We start from the raw sequence: 18,296 nt of genomic DNA on the forward strand, positions 1-18,296 counted from the left end.
ATTCTTATATTCTTATTTCATACGATAAATCTTTTATTTCTTTTTCTCAATATTACTTTATATAATTTTCATGTGATATAAAATTATATTTTATTTTAAATTTTAAATAACATAAATTGCAAGAAAATATTATATAATATACAAATTAATGGACAAATTCAAATAAAAGTGAAATACAATTACATAAACACTCAATTTTTGAAATTACTACGTTACTCCCATAAATGCTCTATTAATGCATTACGGAGTTCAAAATAGTATTTTTGTCCTTAATTTTTTTATGTCTAGCTAAAAGTTGTTCAAATCGGAGATTTTCATCTACCTCCATTTTTGTCGTTGGAGGTGGAGCCTCTACGACATCTTGAATTGGTGCATTAAGATCACGTTCATCCTCAATTATCATGATGTGCAGTATAATACATGTAATCATTATATCATGTAGCACTTCCTTTCTCCAAAAACGTGACAGTCCTGCAAAAATTGCAAAACGTGATTGCAAAACTCCGAATGCACGTTCAACATCTTTTCGACATGACTCTTGTTTCATCGTGAAATAATTATTATGTTATGTATTGTATTGTATTTTATCTTGTATTTTAATTATTATGTTATGTATTGTATTGTATTTTATCTTGTATTTTAATTATTATGTTATGTGTTGTATTGTTATCTTGTATTTAAATTATCATATTATGTGTTGTATTTTTAAATTAAAATTTTCAGCTTATCATTTTAATTTTGTGTATTGTTTATAGTGAAAATTAATAATAAAATCAAATTATATTATCGACGAAAATTAGAAAAAATTAAAATACTATTAATTCGGGATGAAAGTAGTATATATTAAATACAATATTTTTTAAAATATTATATTATATTTAAAAAGAAGTATGAATATTAGATATTTAATTAATGAGATTGTATGTAAAATAATATGTTAATTAGAAAGTAATAAAAATAATAATAAAATATTCAAAAAGTGAAATAGAGAGGTGAATAGTAGTTCTCCAAATTTGGAGGAGAACTACTATTCACCTCTCTATAAATAGAGTATAGAGAGTGATATAGAGAGGGGTTGGAGAGGGCATACTCTATTTTACTCTCCAACTATAGAGAATGAAGAGTAAAATATAGGTGGATTGAAGATGGTCTAAAACTTATTAATCAAATACAAGTTATAAAAAAATAAATAGATTTTAAAAGTCTAATCAAATATCTATCTCTAATGTTTTGGTTAATCATGATTCATTAACAGTAAATAGAACAAAGTAGTGATGGTATGCTAGCTAATAAAATCTAAACAATGCAATTACAGTTTACATTATCAACGACAATGGTTTAAGTTAATCTTAAACACTTGTGATCAATTCAACTCCTAAAAATTTGAAAATACTCAATCAACAACTTGACAAAGCTGATTAGAGTTGTCAAAATGGCCTTGCCCACCCCATCCGGGCTAACTCATACATGTTTTGCAATTTGATGGGTTAGGTAGGGCTAGCCCATTTTTTGTGTGGGCCAGAAAATGGTCGGCCCAGCCCACAAGTACGTGGGTTATGGGATTTGCCAGGTCAGCCCTCTTTTCTTAAAAATATATTTTTATAATTTTTTAGCTTAAATTATAATTTTAAAATATTATCATAAATATCGACAAGACAACATTACATGGTGTTAGTGTTACTACTTGTTAATCAAATGCACAAATAAAATTATTTTTATGATATTTATTAAGTTTGATTTCAAGTAAAAACATAAATAGCTAAATAAAAATATTAACCTAATTGTTTTCCAATGATCATAATAAGACACAAAAATTATGACAAGATTCCATAGATTATGACCTATGTAGTGATTCCCTAGAAATTTTAGGAAAATTTTATTTTATGTAGTACATATTTTATAAATATAATTTGTATTTAAATTGTAATAATTCAAACTTTAAACAGATTTTGAGTTTAAACTCTTGTTATTTTTAATATTCCATTTTATTTTTATTTTTTAATTAATTTTTATTTGGCCCACGGGCCGGCCCTATCCATATTTATCAAGCCCACAAATTGATAGGCTTATTCAGGCCAGGATAAAAATATCTTTTATTAAATGGGCTCAAAAAATTGTAGCTCAGCCCTATCCAATCACGGATTAGGCCAGATTGGCCCAATGGGCCTAGCCCACATTGACGGCTCTAAAGCTAATACATGATTATTATTTTTACGTCTCCAATTCTGTCTCAAGCCCCAACCCCAATAGTAATTCCCTCGCATATTATACCAAATTATATAAAGTTAATGTGGCTTCAACCATTTTATTATAATTAAGTTTAGTTTTTTCTACATGGCTTTAATTGATTTTGCTTGAACTTTAGTCATAAACGGTTTCAACTAGTTTTGCTTAACTTTGTTGATTTTTGCCTAAAGTTTAAGTTTTTTTCCATCAAATTCATGCACATATGGCTTAATTTTAATTATGTCTTCTAAATTTAAGTTTTATAACATGATCTTCAAGTAAAAATGCATGAATTTCAAGGGGCAGCACCACTTTTTCTCATGCCTGGCTATAAAGAATAAGATCTCTTAACAAGATCAAATTCTTCCTTTGGCTAGCGCGCACGAACATCTCTCGACCGCCCAATACCTTCATCGATTGGGTATCATACCTAACCATCTTTGCCTTGTCTGCCATACCATTGAAATTGTTGAGCATACGCTCCTACAATGTCATATTGCTCAAAATTTTTGGCTCAACATTGGTCTGAACATTAGTCAGCTTTCTTAGCAAAATTACTAGCTTCTTCATCTTAGAGACCTACAACACACTACTAATAACGACGAGTTGATTGGGATATCCTTTATTCGTTCGCCCTTTTGATACTTGTGATTGAATCAAAATAACAACTATCACAGCAAAAAATACTTCTTATTAAAATCGTGCATTGTCCTAGATCGTACTACTGAATTCATCTTTTCCACCAACCATCCATGTGATAGTTTGGATTATGTTATCAAATAGACACCCCCTCCTACTAACTACCCCAAACTCAACATAGTTGGTGCATATTCCTCTCAAATTGGTAGGGATGACTTGTGTGGTATTGAAAGGGTGGTTAGAAACTGTAGATATGATTGGGTAATCGGATTCTGCTCTCGGGTTAATGTGCGAAATCACATCTTTGCCGAAATAAAGGCCTTCAAACATGGTCTAATGTTAATTCGGGATCACGTAGCTTTTCGATGGATTCATTTGCATTACCATTAATATTCATTCCTTTGAAATTGAGACTGACTCCACAGATCTATTAGAATTGCAGGAATACACAAACCCAATTTATAATTCTTATATTTTGGCTTGCAGGTCACTGTTGAGGAAGTTGGGGAGTTCGACATCCGGCATAGCTTCCGACAAGCCAACAAGATGGTAGATGCCCTTGTTAAAGAAGGAGTCCAGCTTGCATCGTGCAACCTAAAGAACATCTTTGTCGCTCCTCCAGCTTCTATGAGTCACAAAGTGGCCAAACTCTTCTTAATAATTAAGAAACGAGTAACATTTTAAAACATCACTTAATTATGAGAAATTATTTAGTAAAGTTATTCACATTTATTTTATATCAATAAAATTATTCAACTTAAATTTTTTTTTATAGCATCATGTAATCAAATTTGTCACAAAAAATTATATGGCAAAATAAACTAGATTTTTATGTCATGTGGACATGAATTAAACAAATAAAAACAAAATGAGGGAAGATTCATATCTTACCTTCAACCCACCAATAATTTCATTGTAGTCAAAATTATAAATCTGAAAATTTATGGGGTTTTGCAAGACTGTTCAATTTATTTATTTATTTTGGGAAAAAAAGTATCCTCCAAAGATTGTATATTTTTTTTTACGTTAAAATCATCCATCTCTAGGGTCTAGGGATCAATTATACTAAAAATTAATTAGTACGAGTTTGTGTATAGGAGCTTAATTTTTTTTTCATAATCAAATAGATTAAATGTTAAGGTAATTCACCATTCTCTTTGTAAAGATTTCACTGGTTTGTAACTGGATAAAGATCATGCCCCGCCGGAGCTTTTTTGGTGTGTATCTTCCACCGCTATACTTTAGGTTATATATTCCCATTTATCTACTTTTCTAGGGTTTCAATGTGTATATTTGAGTTTTTGAATTGCAATTTGTTCTTTTTCTATTTTGTTTGTATGCTTTTGGTGGGGAAGATACAAAATACTTGGTGATATTTTGTGGATTAATAGTTGGTAACAGTTTCACTAAAAACAACAACAATAATATACCGAGTGAAAATCCCATAAGTGGGGTTGGGAGAGTATAAAATGTATGCAAACATATCACTAACTCATGGATTTAGAGGTAGAGAGAGTTGTTTCGAAAGACAAGTTCAACTAAAAGAGAAAGAAAGAAAGAAAATGTTGATATAAAATTTAGGCTTTTATTCAATTTTGATAGCTAACTATTAAATTCATCCCAAAACCATATTTGAAGCCCTAGGAAGAGGGACTAAAATTCAATCATCTAACCAACTCTAAAAACAATAACAATAAGAACTACTGAATGACAATTAAAATCAAGGACAAACTTTTTTTGAAAACTGAAAAGTTGTTTTGGCTAAGGATTGCAATTAGCTCTTTCTTGATTCTATAATGTTGTGACACTTCTTAACAGGATGTTGTTGCGTCTACCAGAAATGTCCCGTTAAGGATGATCTTATTAAACTCAGGTCAAATGAGAAATGCCCTGTTAAAGATGATCTTCTTGACCCCAAGTCAAATGAGGAATGCCCTGTGGAGAATGACCTTCTTGAATTCACATCAGAGGAGCTGAGTCAGTTTACCAGTCAATTTTCTCCAGAGAACCTCATTGGAGTCACTGACTTAGGAAAGCTCTATCATGGGAAATTGCCCATTGCTTATGATCAATGTAAAGTTACTAAGGATGTTACCGTCAAGATTCTGGTTGAGGATGAAAGGAACTATTGTGTGTGAATGCCCACTGATGATTCTGTTCTAGGTAAAGTTTTGTCTTATTATGAAAGGAACTATAGGACTCGTAGACATGACGATGAACTGCCAAGATTGGAGGTTTGTGTCTATTTTGTGGTTGTGTACCCTTATCCTTTGTTTCTTTAGATTTATTGAGTGTTCTCTTAGTTTGTGCTTACTCGGAAAAATTGCTTGCGCTCGTGTAGGATGAATTGAAATTTTTGCAAGCTCCAAAGATTAGGGGCAATCCCAACTTAATAAAAGTTGTTGGATATTGTCGCAAGGAGATTGTGGGCGTTGTTTATGATATTAATCCACTTGACACCTTGTAAACTTGATTTTCCAAGGTGCCCTTTTACTCTCACATCTATCCTTACTCATCTTTTATGCAGACTTAACCTTATGTATTTTCTGTTGTAACTACATTTGCTATAGCTATATTTTGGTTAAAACCCAAGGCAATTTTGAATCCTTTGAGCAAAGAATCTGTAGTTATTTTTTGATGATGAAGAAAGAGGCATGCAATGAATCTCTTTATCCAAGAATCGATAGAAGAGATACAACATCCCAATTACTTTTTCGGCTTTGCTTCTTCAGATGACTTCAATTGGCTGCAGAGGGTCAAGACTGCCCTTGCATTAGCTCGCTTGCTTGCTTATCTGCATGATAGGAATCAATCATACCTGATTCACAATTTCGCTCCATCTCACTTAGTGGTTGATCAGGTTCAATATTATAATTACATTTTGTTGGTGCACATCGTATCATTATTTTTGGCCGTCGAGACTCTGTTATATTGTATTCATTAATTCGTGAGTGATTGAAGTTATTTTGTGTTTCATCTATCCAAAATTTCAATCCATTTCTATTTGAGTTTGATATGCTAGTTGGAGGGGTTCTGGACACTACTACAGTGAATGAAACAGATATGAGGATTGGTCCTTATGGTTACATTGATCCATTCTATAGTTACAATGGTCCTGGTATGAAATTGAGTTCTCTTCTTTTATTTCATTGAATATTTTTTTTTGTTGACGAAGTAAGAAGTGTACTAATAATAACAAAACATACAGAGGACACAAGATGTTCTAAAGTAGGGATAGTCAACTCTGGAAAGGGAAAACATTAAGACATATCGTGATACAAGAGAGTTGAAAAAATCCAAGAATTGTTCAGGGTTATACAAAGGAGTAAGGTTAACTTGAGAAGTAAAACTAAGCATCTGCCCTTATCAAAAGTTGGTAACTGACTTTGACCGTGTATGAACCATCCATGATGTTACCGCATGTTATTTTTCAGGGGGTTGACAACAGTAGACTGTACTTGAAAGAATGTTCAGAAGGAGTACATCCATACTAGTCTAGATTCAGAGGATTAACACAATGATGTCAATAAAATAGTTCATAAACACTAGCTGAATAAACTACATTAAACTTAGCAGAAAGAAACCCTTCAGGACTCAATAATTAGTAGTACTATGACAATAAACTCCCCAGAACTTCAGGCCAGTGCTTAGTAAAGCTGGAAGACAAAAAAAGTTAGCTTTGACTCTTTGATCTCTCCATAGCTAGCGCATGCTCCTTTGTGACATACACAAGTCCAACACTAATGCATGATTTCAATCCTGGAAGAAGTTTTTTGATGTGTTGCACCAAAATCTGCATTAAACAAAGATTCAAGTTAATGTCTGATTTCAAAGCAACAAGATGTCCCATACTGCAACTAGAAAGCAAACATCATGCATGGAAAGTTTGCATTTCCTTTGGAACAGGACAATGGCTGGGATTGGGGTCAAAGGTGGGTGATAGACAATCATCTAATTGATATGGGACATTCTTTGCATTAATTAGTTGCTTTTTGTCAAGTTCGTTATTCATTTTATTTATCCCATTGGAGTTTTTTTTTTTCCATTGTTCTAACCATGTTTATTAAATACTACATTGCAGCTGCATACACTGTCAAGTTTGATGTTTATGCATTCGGTGTTTTGCTCTTTAATCTTACAAGCAAGAGAGCTCTTGACAAGGAAAAATATACAGGTACGGCAATAAAAAAGTGGGTCGTGAATGAGTACAAGTCCAGGCATTCATATGTCGACCTAAGTTTTCAGGTTGATACCGACTTTGATCCTCGGGATGGATGTAAAATTACAGAACTTACAAGACAGTGTATGGATAAAACACCAAATAAACGGTCAGAAATGAAAGAAGTTTTTTAGCGTCTGAAGGGCCTTAGGTGATCTGTGGCAGCAACATGGTGAGATAAGGGTGTGCTTTTTGTGCTTAATCTTTGTGGACTTCCAAAATATGTTGACTTCAGATGTTTTCTAAGTAGTATTTTAGCTATCAAGTTGTGCTTTGGATTTAATTTATGGTTTTATTACATGTTTCGATTTACCATGTACCACAGCAAAAGACAGAAAAAAATAGAAGTGCTATGCTAACTAATAAAATTTAAACAATACAGATCTCTAAGTGGCAATTGTTCTCTCTGCAGTTAGCTCCAGAATTAACTTTTTTTTGAAAGAAACTGAGGACACCAGAAATGGCAAGATACTGCATCGCTTAGAGGAAACATACTCTACATTCTACTATATCAATTTTTATTTAACCAAGACGACACTTCACCACACCAACAGTGGATCATATTATTATTTTTTGTCTTAATTTATATGACATTGATAAAATTTGGAGAATTAATTAGTTTTAATATATTTTTAGATATTTTAAGTTATTAATTATATTACTAAGCATTTTTTTAAATAAATATAAAAGACAAAAAAAAAATCAAAATGAAAGAACCACAAAAAGTTATAGAAATACCCTCAAAGTGCTCAAGCAAGCTTGTTGACCTGCTGCTTGCTTGAGCACTTGAAATAGTATAATAATTTTAAATATATATAAAACACTAAAAATATAAGACAAATAAATTAAAACGGAAGAACCATAGAAAATTATAGAAATACCCTCAGAGTACTCAAGTATGCAAGTTGACCTACTGCATGCTTAAGCAATTGAAACAGTCTCTTAAGGTATAGTAAAATTTATATTACTGGTCTTGTTTTCGATTTACAAGGGAGGAAACACCAACTTTCTCTATTTCATAGTATTTTGTCTCTGTATTAAAAATAAATAATTTTTTTATTTTATTTAAAAAGCTTTATTATATATTTTTTCAACTCTTAATATCAAAACTAATATAAATCAAATTTTGAGTTCTAAAATATCATTAATAAGATCAACACGTCTTCAATAAAAGCACGTTAGATCAAAATGTTGAAAATAAACATATTTTTAGACCAAACTATAAATAAAGAACACTTTTATTCACTAACATAATCTAAGGACATTTTTTTAAAAACTTTTTCGGTAAATTTTTTATGTCTCCATTTTTGTCACAGAGCCTTTTCTCTCCTATATATTTCCACCAAATTCATGGGCATAGGGCTTAATTTCAACCCTTTTGTCTAGACTTCTGCTTTATAACATGAACTTTAAAGTAAAAATACATGAATTATATATATATAAAGTTAAGACAACTTATTCACTTTTGAAATTTTGTTAACTTTTTCATAGCTAGTCTAAAAATTATATTTGTTATTAACGGTGTTTTTGAGTTTTTAGGCAAATAAAGAACTCAATTTGAAATTGACAACCATGAACATATTGATGATTTCCGTCTTGCTTTCTATAGATGAACTTTGATTATTTCAATCTTAATTCCATAGATGTAATTAGATTTCCAACGTGTTGATGATTTTTGTCATAATTTCATAGATGAATTTAATTAAAGATCTTTTTAAAATGGATTAAGACTTGAATGTGTTTAGGAAAGAACAACATAAAAAAATAACAATCCTCAAGCCTCAAACCGGAACAAGAGTTACAAGAATCTATTCTTATCTAAGGATAGAAGCTCGACATCGACTTTGTCATGACAGTGGAGAACCATTCAGTTTCTAAGTTCAAGTCTCAAGTTGGAAATGAAAGTGTAGACACTCTACTGAATTTTGTGAATGAACTTTGGGCTTAGTTGTTTTATTGTCGTTACACTTGTTACTAGGCATTTGGCTTTGTACACATTGATATTTTGTTTTAATCGGGAACTAAGCAAATGCCCTACAAATACAAATTAATTACAAATATATACTCCTTAAATAATTATAATAGATGCCCCAAGTGATAATTTCGCTTAACTAATAAGGCTGGTAATTTTGTTTATTAGTTAAGGTTGATATATTCTATTGGTATCATTAAGGCTGATAATTTGATTTAAATGATATTCTACGATATTAATTTTTATTCACTCGTAGTAACCAATGTGATAAATGGTTTTTCTAAAGCTACCAAACTTCACCGTACCAACAGAGGATCATACATGTAATTCAGAGAGAAATATAAATTCGTAGAGTTAAGGAAGAAGGAGGTGATTGTTGAGAGAAAGAGGTGAAAACTACAACAATAAGAACTAAATGACAATTAATATCGAGGATGTAGTTCTATATTTGAATATTTTTCTCTTCTTTACAGAATCTTCGGTATGTAACCTACCCTGCAAACGAAAGGAATGCCCCATTAAGGATGATCTTCTTGACCTCGACTCAAAGAAGAATTGTTCCGTTAAGAATGCCCTATCGAGAATGATTTTCTTGAATTCACATCAGACGAGCTAGATCGATTTATAATTCATTTTATTTCTACAGAACCTTATTGGGCTAACCTAGTTAGGAAACTTCTATCGTGAAAAAATGTGCATTGCGTTGATCATCGTTATGATGGGCTAGTCATGCTAGTAAAATCAGTGAGTAATACTCTGTGGAATGACTTACCATTTTAATTATAACGGGGTACTACTCATGCATGTAAATTTAGTGAATATTATACTGCTTTTATACTGTAACGTTACTTATCATTTTTCTTTTGATTGTTTTGCTTATTATGCTAATATGCACCATTAAATAATATGTTTTATTTGTTGATACAACATATCATATATTTGTATAATTATTTGAATTATTTTTGTTATTTTCTAGTTAATTGAGTGCTTGAGAGCTTTTTATTTCACAAATTGTATTGTGCAGGAAAAGACAAACATATATGCGGCAAAACAAGTGGAGACATCAGTTTCTCCTCCTCCTTCATTCTTTTAAACAAAAATAGTTCAAAATAATATTTTACCTATATTTGGTTAAATTTTAATATTTTCACACAATTACAAAGTGGAGAAACATTCTTTAAACATTGAATAACATTGCATTATGATTATAGCATTTGTATTCTCATGTTTGAACATTGATTTATAAACAAAATTAAGATAAATAATATTCATTTTGATGTAAATTTCATATTATATTTGTTAAATTTGCATCTATTAAATATTTGTGTATCTAATTTATTAAAATAATTATGTGCAAAATTTTATTGGAGTGTTATATAACTTTCGATCGATGAAACCATCAACAATAGAATTTAGACAATCCATCCAACGATACGCATATACGTTGAGTTCATATGTAAAAATATAAATGTAAGTTATATACTATTGAGTGAGTTGGGAGTCATATTGGGCCAGCACAAATTTTTTTAAATATTACTTTTAATTTAAATTTCAATTTCAAATAGTTATTATAAAATCAAGAAAACAACTAATCAAAAGCATATTGTCACGACCCGAGCCTACACCCTGGACGTGGCCGGCACTCGAAGACCATTGCTGGTCCCCAAGCGAACCCTCATCCTGGCTGACTACAAGCGGAAAACTGATTCAAGCATACAAAGCTTAAAAACTGAAATAAAAGTTCATAAAACTTAAATACAAACTTTAAGTCCAAAGAAAACTCTGTATAATAAAATATATACAACTCGCCATAAAAAGGCAACTTTAGTCTTTAAAACATTTAATAAAATAAATGATACAGACTTCTCAACTGTACTGACTATCTATGAAGCCTCTAACTGATAAAGATGGAAGTCGGGACAAGACCCACGACATCCTAAAAACTGATATAACTGAAAGGTAAATGAAATCCTCCGAAAGCAAGGAGGCTCACCATAACTAACTCAAACTCTCAGATGTATCAACGAAGCTCCTGTTGATGATCCTGAATACCTGTGTCTGCATCATGAGAAGATGCAGGCCAAATGGCTCAGTACGTAGAATGTACGAGCATGTAAGGGGAATTCTAAAACATAAACATAAGCTTGAAACTTGATAGAAATGAAACATACTTACCTCTTCTCAAACTTACTCAACTCAAGGAATACTCAAGGGTACTCAAAACTACTCAAACTTACTCAACTCAGAAGTACTCAAGGATAAGATACTCAACTCTGAGATTAGATACTCAACTCAAGGATATAATATTCGACTCAAAGATATGATATTCGACTCTGGATACTCAACTTTGAATACTCAACTAAATATGACTGAACTCATTTCAATATAAAGCAATTTAAAACAAGTGCAATATAAAGAAATAAACTGTTTAAAAACATGCTGTCAAATTTGTGTGTATGCAAGGATACAACATAACTCTGAAATGTATATAAAAATACAATAAACTGATGTATATAAAAATACAATAACTTCTGTGGGAGTTTCTCTAACCGATAACCATCACATAAGAGCTATAGTGATGATACATCGATCTACCTCACGCTGCCAGCGCATCCTATACCCGGCCAAAGGTATAAGACCTGAACTACTAATGGATCCACTAGTCTATGTGAAAAGGATTCATCTAAAAAGTATGGCCCTTTTCTACCCATGATGGCTACATGGTTTATGGGGGCTGTGAGTTGTCTGAACTCTCCCCCATATCGGTGCTCAATACTACTCCCAAAAATATACTAGCTCTTATGTTTTAAAAAACATACTTCTTTCTGCTGATTTGAGATAATTGCTCAAAAACTTAGCTCAAAGGCTATCTTGGAAATCTCAGTTTCCCTACTTGCTTCATTTAGAAAGCTATTACTCTTTTCTGAAAACTAGCCCGAAGGCCCTTTGGAAATCTCAGTTTCCGTTCTTATTTAAATGTGAAAACATTATAAACTCTTTGGGAATACTTAGTCCCCATATACTTTTGAAGAAAAGGACTTCAAACTTTACTCTTCACTCTTTACTGAACTCAAAACTTAAGTCTTAAAACAAAGGTAAAACATTTGTAAAAGACTTCTTAAAATGTGGTTCGTGTCGAATGATGGACATGAACGACTCAATGCAAGGTTTTCAATAACCACAGATAGAACTCAAATACTTGGAACTCAAGAACTTCAATAATACTACTTATTTCAAGAATGCTCAACTCAGAGGGTTCATGCGGAATTATAACCATGAACGACTCAACTTAAGGACTCAAATATACTTCTCTTCTCAAGACTGCTTGACTTATAGGATTCATGCGGAATTATGGGCATGAACAATTCAACTCAAAGACTTTATGGGTAACATGTAATAGTCCCATGCTTAGAAATATAATCTCAAAGGGGATTAGGAACTCAATACTCAAGACTTAGAACTTGAAGATACTACTCCTCTCAAGGATACTCAACTTTTGGAGTTCATGAAGAATTTATGGGCATGAACGACTTGACTCGTAGGTCTACATAACATTATGAAACTCATGTATGTGACTCTTCTCATTCTCTGACTTACTTCCTCAAAACTTAGTTCAAATCGATAGTTGATCTCAAAGAATTCACAATTGAACTCAAAGGCTTTCTTGAACTCTACTCTTAACTCTCTCTTGAATTTGAATTATGAATTCAAGAGTTATGATTCATGATATGAAGGATCTCAATAACAATATAGCTATTCGATAATTAGGAATATAACTTTTAAAAGAAACATGAATTCAAGAACTCAAAATCAACTTATCTCAAGAATACTCAAATCTAGGGAAAGTATCTTAGATTACTCTTTTACTGATCTGAAAGTAGAGGTAGGGCGTGAGGACGAACTAGTCCAACACTATGATAGCCTTACATACCTAGAAGAACAAGATTCTTGAAGATTCTTGAAGAATCTTGAAGAATCTTGAAGAAGAACTTGATTAGAAGCCTTGAAACCCTAGCTTGAAGGTAAACAATCAAGAAGCCCTTTCTTGAGATTCTTGAGTTAGTTTCTTAAAATCTCTATAGCCAAAAATTATGATTTTCATGAGTGAAGATGAAAATCTGATTGTTTTGAGCTTTTTATTAGTCAAGAAATTCGTTGATGGTTTTCTTGGAGGTAAAAAGACAAAAACCGATTATTTTCAATATTTTCCCGTCGGCTAATTCGTAACAGCACTGTATAGGTTACTAAAATAGTCATAACTTTTTACTCAGATATTGGATTGACGTGAAATTGGTAGGGTTGGAAAGTAGATTCAATTACCTTTAATTGGATAGGTTATGGCTCACGTAACTCTTAATATTCTAAAAGATATGGTCGTTTAAAGTTGACCTAAGCAGAATCTCACTTCAAAACTTAATAAACTTCAAGAACACTTATCAAGAACTCATCAAGAACTTAAATCCATAAATTTCAAGAACGAAATTACGCTGAATAAATCATGATTGGCGTGTGGGTGAAAGAACCCAACACTATGGAAGCTTACATACCTCCTAGGGATCAAACCCATGGCGAAAATCCGCTACAACACGCAAGAATCTCGACGAACGCTTGATCCTCTCCTCTTTTCTCCTCTTCTCTCTTCTTTTCTCTTCTTGACCTCTCAACTAAAACCCTAGGATGATTTTAGGATTATAAAACTGAACCTAATAGGATTAGAACCTTAAAATATTACTAAAATCGAATTAAATCTGATTGGGTAAGGAAAAGACCAAAATACCCTTCTCTATTTTCGGCTAACCTTCCTTAACTGGACAGCCTATCTTCAAAAGGTCATATCTCACTCATCCGACCTCGAAACATAGCAAACTCCACGGCGTTGGAAAGATAATTCAAAGATCTTCGCTACAGTATCTGGTAGCACACCTAATTCATCCTGAGCTAGGAGTTATGGTTGTTTGAAGTCGACCCAAAACTCATACTCAAGCATAACTTGCAAAATTTCAGATTTTGCTATTTCCAATTTAATTCTTTTTGAAACTCAAGGTGCTACATCTAGTGACCTTAACACTTAAGAAATTTTAAATTCCTTGGTTAAATCTCACTCACTACGTAGAAAGGTTCGGGTCTTAGTTCAAAAAATTTCTGGGGTGTTACACATATAATATTTATAATTTTCGTTTAAAAATATCTTACATGTGCTTACTTATGTTAACTATTATAAAAAATGAATTAACACTGGGGTTGTGTTTCACCTCCAAAATTTTAATAATAAATTTTATGATTTTATTTTTTTACTTATTATAATATTAATTAATTATTATAAAAATGTAAAAATTTAATAAATAAAAAAAACTATCCACTTATTATAATAAATATTTTAGAACTTTTAATTCAACTTCTGAAATATTCATATTAATAACAAAAAAAATTATAATAATATCCAACATAATATATCACAAACAAATAGCTAAAATCTTATTAACTAGAATTGATATTTATTTTTATAAATCATAGTATCACTATGAGAATTTAGCCAAATCATTTGTGCTTAAGTTATGCTTTTATGTTTTTAATCATGCTAATATATTTGATTTTGTTTAAGACTTTTATGTGATTTTAAATTGGCGGGACAACATTATAAGGGATCAATCAACATTATAAGCAATTACTACAGTTTGTTTTTAGTTCGCTTTAACCTTTCTATCCTATTGTTCTATATTATTGTTCTGCATCTGCTCGCAATTAACACAGTTCTTTTTAGTCCGATTTAACCTCTCTATCCTATTGTTCTATATTAGTATTAGGTTGGAGAAACATTGTGAAAGCCTTGACTGGCGCTGCATTGGGTTTGCAGCATTTGCACCACCGGATCTTATTTGTACAAATTTTAAGATCGGCAACATTCTTGTTGATGAGGTAAAATTTTCACTGTATAATTGTTGTTTTAAATAGGTAATTCATTAAAATAATTATATGCAGGGTTTCAATGGAGTGTTAACTGATTTTGGATCCGTCGATCCATCAATGCAATGGATCAACCAATACACCCCTGGATACATAGATATACAGAGCTTTCAAAGTAATATTTCTAAGCTTTTAACTTACTGATTATGTATACTTGTATATACTAACTAAAATATCTTTTATTTTCTAAAGTTGGGTTGACTAATAGACACCATATCATATTTAGCTTGGGAGTAGTATTATTACAAATAATTAGTCAAAGTGATTTAGTAACTAATACAGAAGGAAGTAATATTCACATCAGCGATTGAGTTAAATCAAATGGTAAAAGAAAAAATCTTGTAGTGGCCAAGAGACTGACAGAGAGAACCAAATGGGGACTATTGCAAACAAAAAAGGGGATAATTCGGCAATTACCAAACTAGCCATGAAATGTATCCTGAGGAAATTAATAAAAGACCAGGGGCGACTCAATGCCTTTAAAAACTAGGCAACCGTCTTAGGCTTCAAATTTGAGGGGCCCCATTTTTAATACGTGTCGATTAAATTATTATTGATTGTTTGGTTTCGGAGGAGATTGAAGTCAGTGATTCAATATGTGATCATTTTTGTGGGTCAGATACACTTTTGAAATCTCCTCCTTCATTCTTTTAAACAAAATATTTCAAAATAATATTTTACATATTTGATTAAATTTTAATATGTTCACACAATTAAAAAGTGGAGAAACATTCTCTAAACATTGAATAACATTGTATTATGATTATAGTATTTGTATTCTCATGTTTGAACAATATTCATTTATAAACAAAATTAAGTTATATAATATTCTTTTCGATGTAAATTTCATATTATATTTGTTAAATGTGCATCTATTAAATTTGTGTATATCTAATTTATTAAAACAATTATGTGCAAAAATTTATTGTAGTGTTATATGACTTTCGATCGATGAAATCATCAATAATAGAATTTAGACAATCCATCCAATGGTACGCATATACGTTGAGTTCATATGTAAAAATATAAATGTAAGTTTTATATTATTAAGTGAGTTGGGAGTCATATTGGGCAAACACAATTTTTTTTTAAATATTACTTTTAATTTTAATTTTAATTTCAAATAGTTATTATAAAATCAAGAAAACAACTAATCGGAAGAATATAATATTTATAATTTTCGTTTAAAAATATCTTACATGTGTTTACTTATGTTAACTATTATAAAAAATGAATTAAGCACCGGGGTTGTGTTTCACCTCTAAAATTTTAATAATAAATTTTATGATTTTATTTTTTTACTTATTATAATATTAATTAATTATTGTAAAAAATGTAAAAAAATGGTATTTTTCTATTATATAGAAATATGAAGTTGAGGACAATCAAGGATAATATGGTCATGTCATATATATTTCATTTTAAAATTCTATAATTCTATTTTTAAATTTGTCAAAATATTTTTTCAAGTGGCTAAATTTCCTCCATAAGTTACATGATTATTCTAGAAATTATAAATTATAAATTATCAGATTTTTCTAGAACTAACTATGACAGAAATAAATAGGCACTGACGCATTCTTCATTTCATTTTCTCCTCAATTCTCTCCCTCTCATGTGTTATACCAATAAATTTCTCGCCCTTTATTTTTAATTTGCATCCTAAACATTACACACATCGGTATAGATCTCTTATTAGGAAGATCAATAATGCAATTTTTTTCAACGGTAAGAACTTCATTTTTTATCAATTCCCTACACAATGACCTTATTTTTGTAAAACAATTATAAGAAAAAAGTAAAATTCACTATTTCTTAGTGAACACATCACTTCTGAGACTTGTCCATATAACAAATTTTCAGCAAAATTCAATTGATCCATAAACACTCTAATGAACATGATAATGGACCAGTTAACATGTTAAATCCAATATCAATCACAATTGCAATTCTCAAAAGGCCTAATTCATAAGGAATGCAACCAGTGAACAAACTCTTCAAGAAAAAAAAATTCCTATAATTTCGGAGCATGTTATGTCCTTTCCTTTGGTTCTCTTTAGACTTTTCAATTTCATGGTGTTGTTTTTATTTTTGGATTGTAAAGATAATTTTTGAAGTATCTAATTTACTTGATTTCTCTTTTTATGTATAATCTCAAAACTTCACGTAGCATATATGTAATTATATAATTTATTGAGAGACATATATTTATTTATTACTATTATTTTATCATCAGTTAAAATCATTTTGAGCAAGTTATATAAATTATTATTTTAACTACCTCATGTTAAATTATTGGAATATATATATTATATTAACTTTTGTTAATATTTTTAAATTCTCATTATTTGAGGTAAAACATTCATTCATTAGGTCTATAAATTAATTTAGAATTTTTTTTTCCTTGCTATACTAAATTGTTCTCCTAATTTTAATGAATATACAGACAAGATATAAAGTCATAATTTTTTTTTCATCCTTTTATCACTTTGTAAAGAATGAGATTGATTCATTCTAATTTTCATTAAGTAGGTCATTATTTTTATTTCTTAAACACCTATAAAATAAATTTTAAGTGTATTCAAAATTAATCTATAGATGGATCAATAGACTTTATTGCTTCATATAGTTTATGAAAATTGTTAATATATTGATTATTGAGACTCATAATTTTAATCTATTCTCTTGAATAATTTTCAAATAAAATAGAAAAAGAATATCATTAAATTAATTATTTAATTCGAATAAATATATTTGACATGATGTTAAAATAATCACTAGAGCATGTGATATTTTATTATTATTTCTTATCATGTTTATTTGAAAATGTCATAATAATTTTTCTTTTTGAAAACTAATTAAATTTCTATTATAAATATATACTATTGTAATATCGAGCTCATAAACGGGCCTTTCATTGTATTGGGCCCGTATCACGGGACTTAAATTATCTAGTATATATATATATATGATGTCATCAAATAAAATTGCTTACCCAAGTGCCGATAAATTAGTAGAACAACTTTCACATATAACAAACATAAAAATCATATTTGTATGTTATAGCTATAGTTTGTATAATTGCGCTCCATAACAAATTTTATGTTTGTTATGGAGCTTTTGATTTGTATAATTTGCTACAAACATTTAATTTTATACAAATTGTTCAGTTTTATATAAATTTATTTATACATTGTAATTTGCATAATAAAATTTATATTTGTATAATTATAAGTGTATAACACGAAAATATATGTATTTATATTTGTATATACA

The 18,296-nt window shown here is 30.3% G+C and overlaps 1 pseudogene; it reads left to right on the forward strand.

The window, feature by feature from the left end:
* The first annotated feature begins 1,525 nt into the window (after nucleotides 1–1,525).
* Nucleotides 1,526–7,260, forward strand: LOC125815027 (probable serine/threonine-protein kinase PBL4; annotated as a pseudogene).
* Nucleotides 7,261–18,296: the final 11,036 nt, after the last annotated feature.

This window comes from Solanum verrucosum, unplaced genomic scaffold (genome assembly GCF_900185275.1).
Source record: "Solanum verrucosum unplaced genomic scaffold, falcon-dt-bn FXZP01000261.1, whole genome shotgun sequence".
In the NCBI taxonomy this organism is placed as follows: Eukaryota; Viridiplantae; Streptophyta; class Magnoliopsida; order Solanales; family Solanaceae; genus Solanum; species Solanum verrucosum.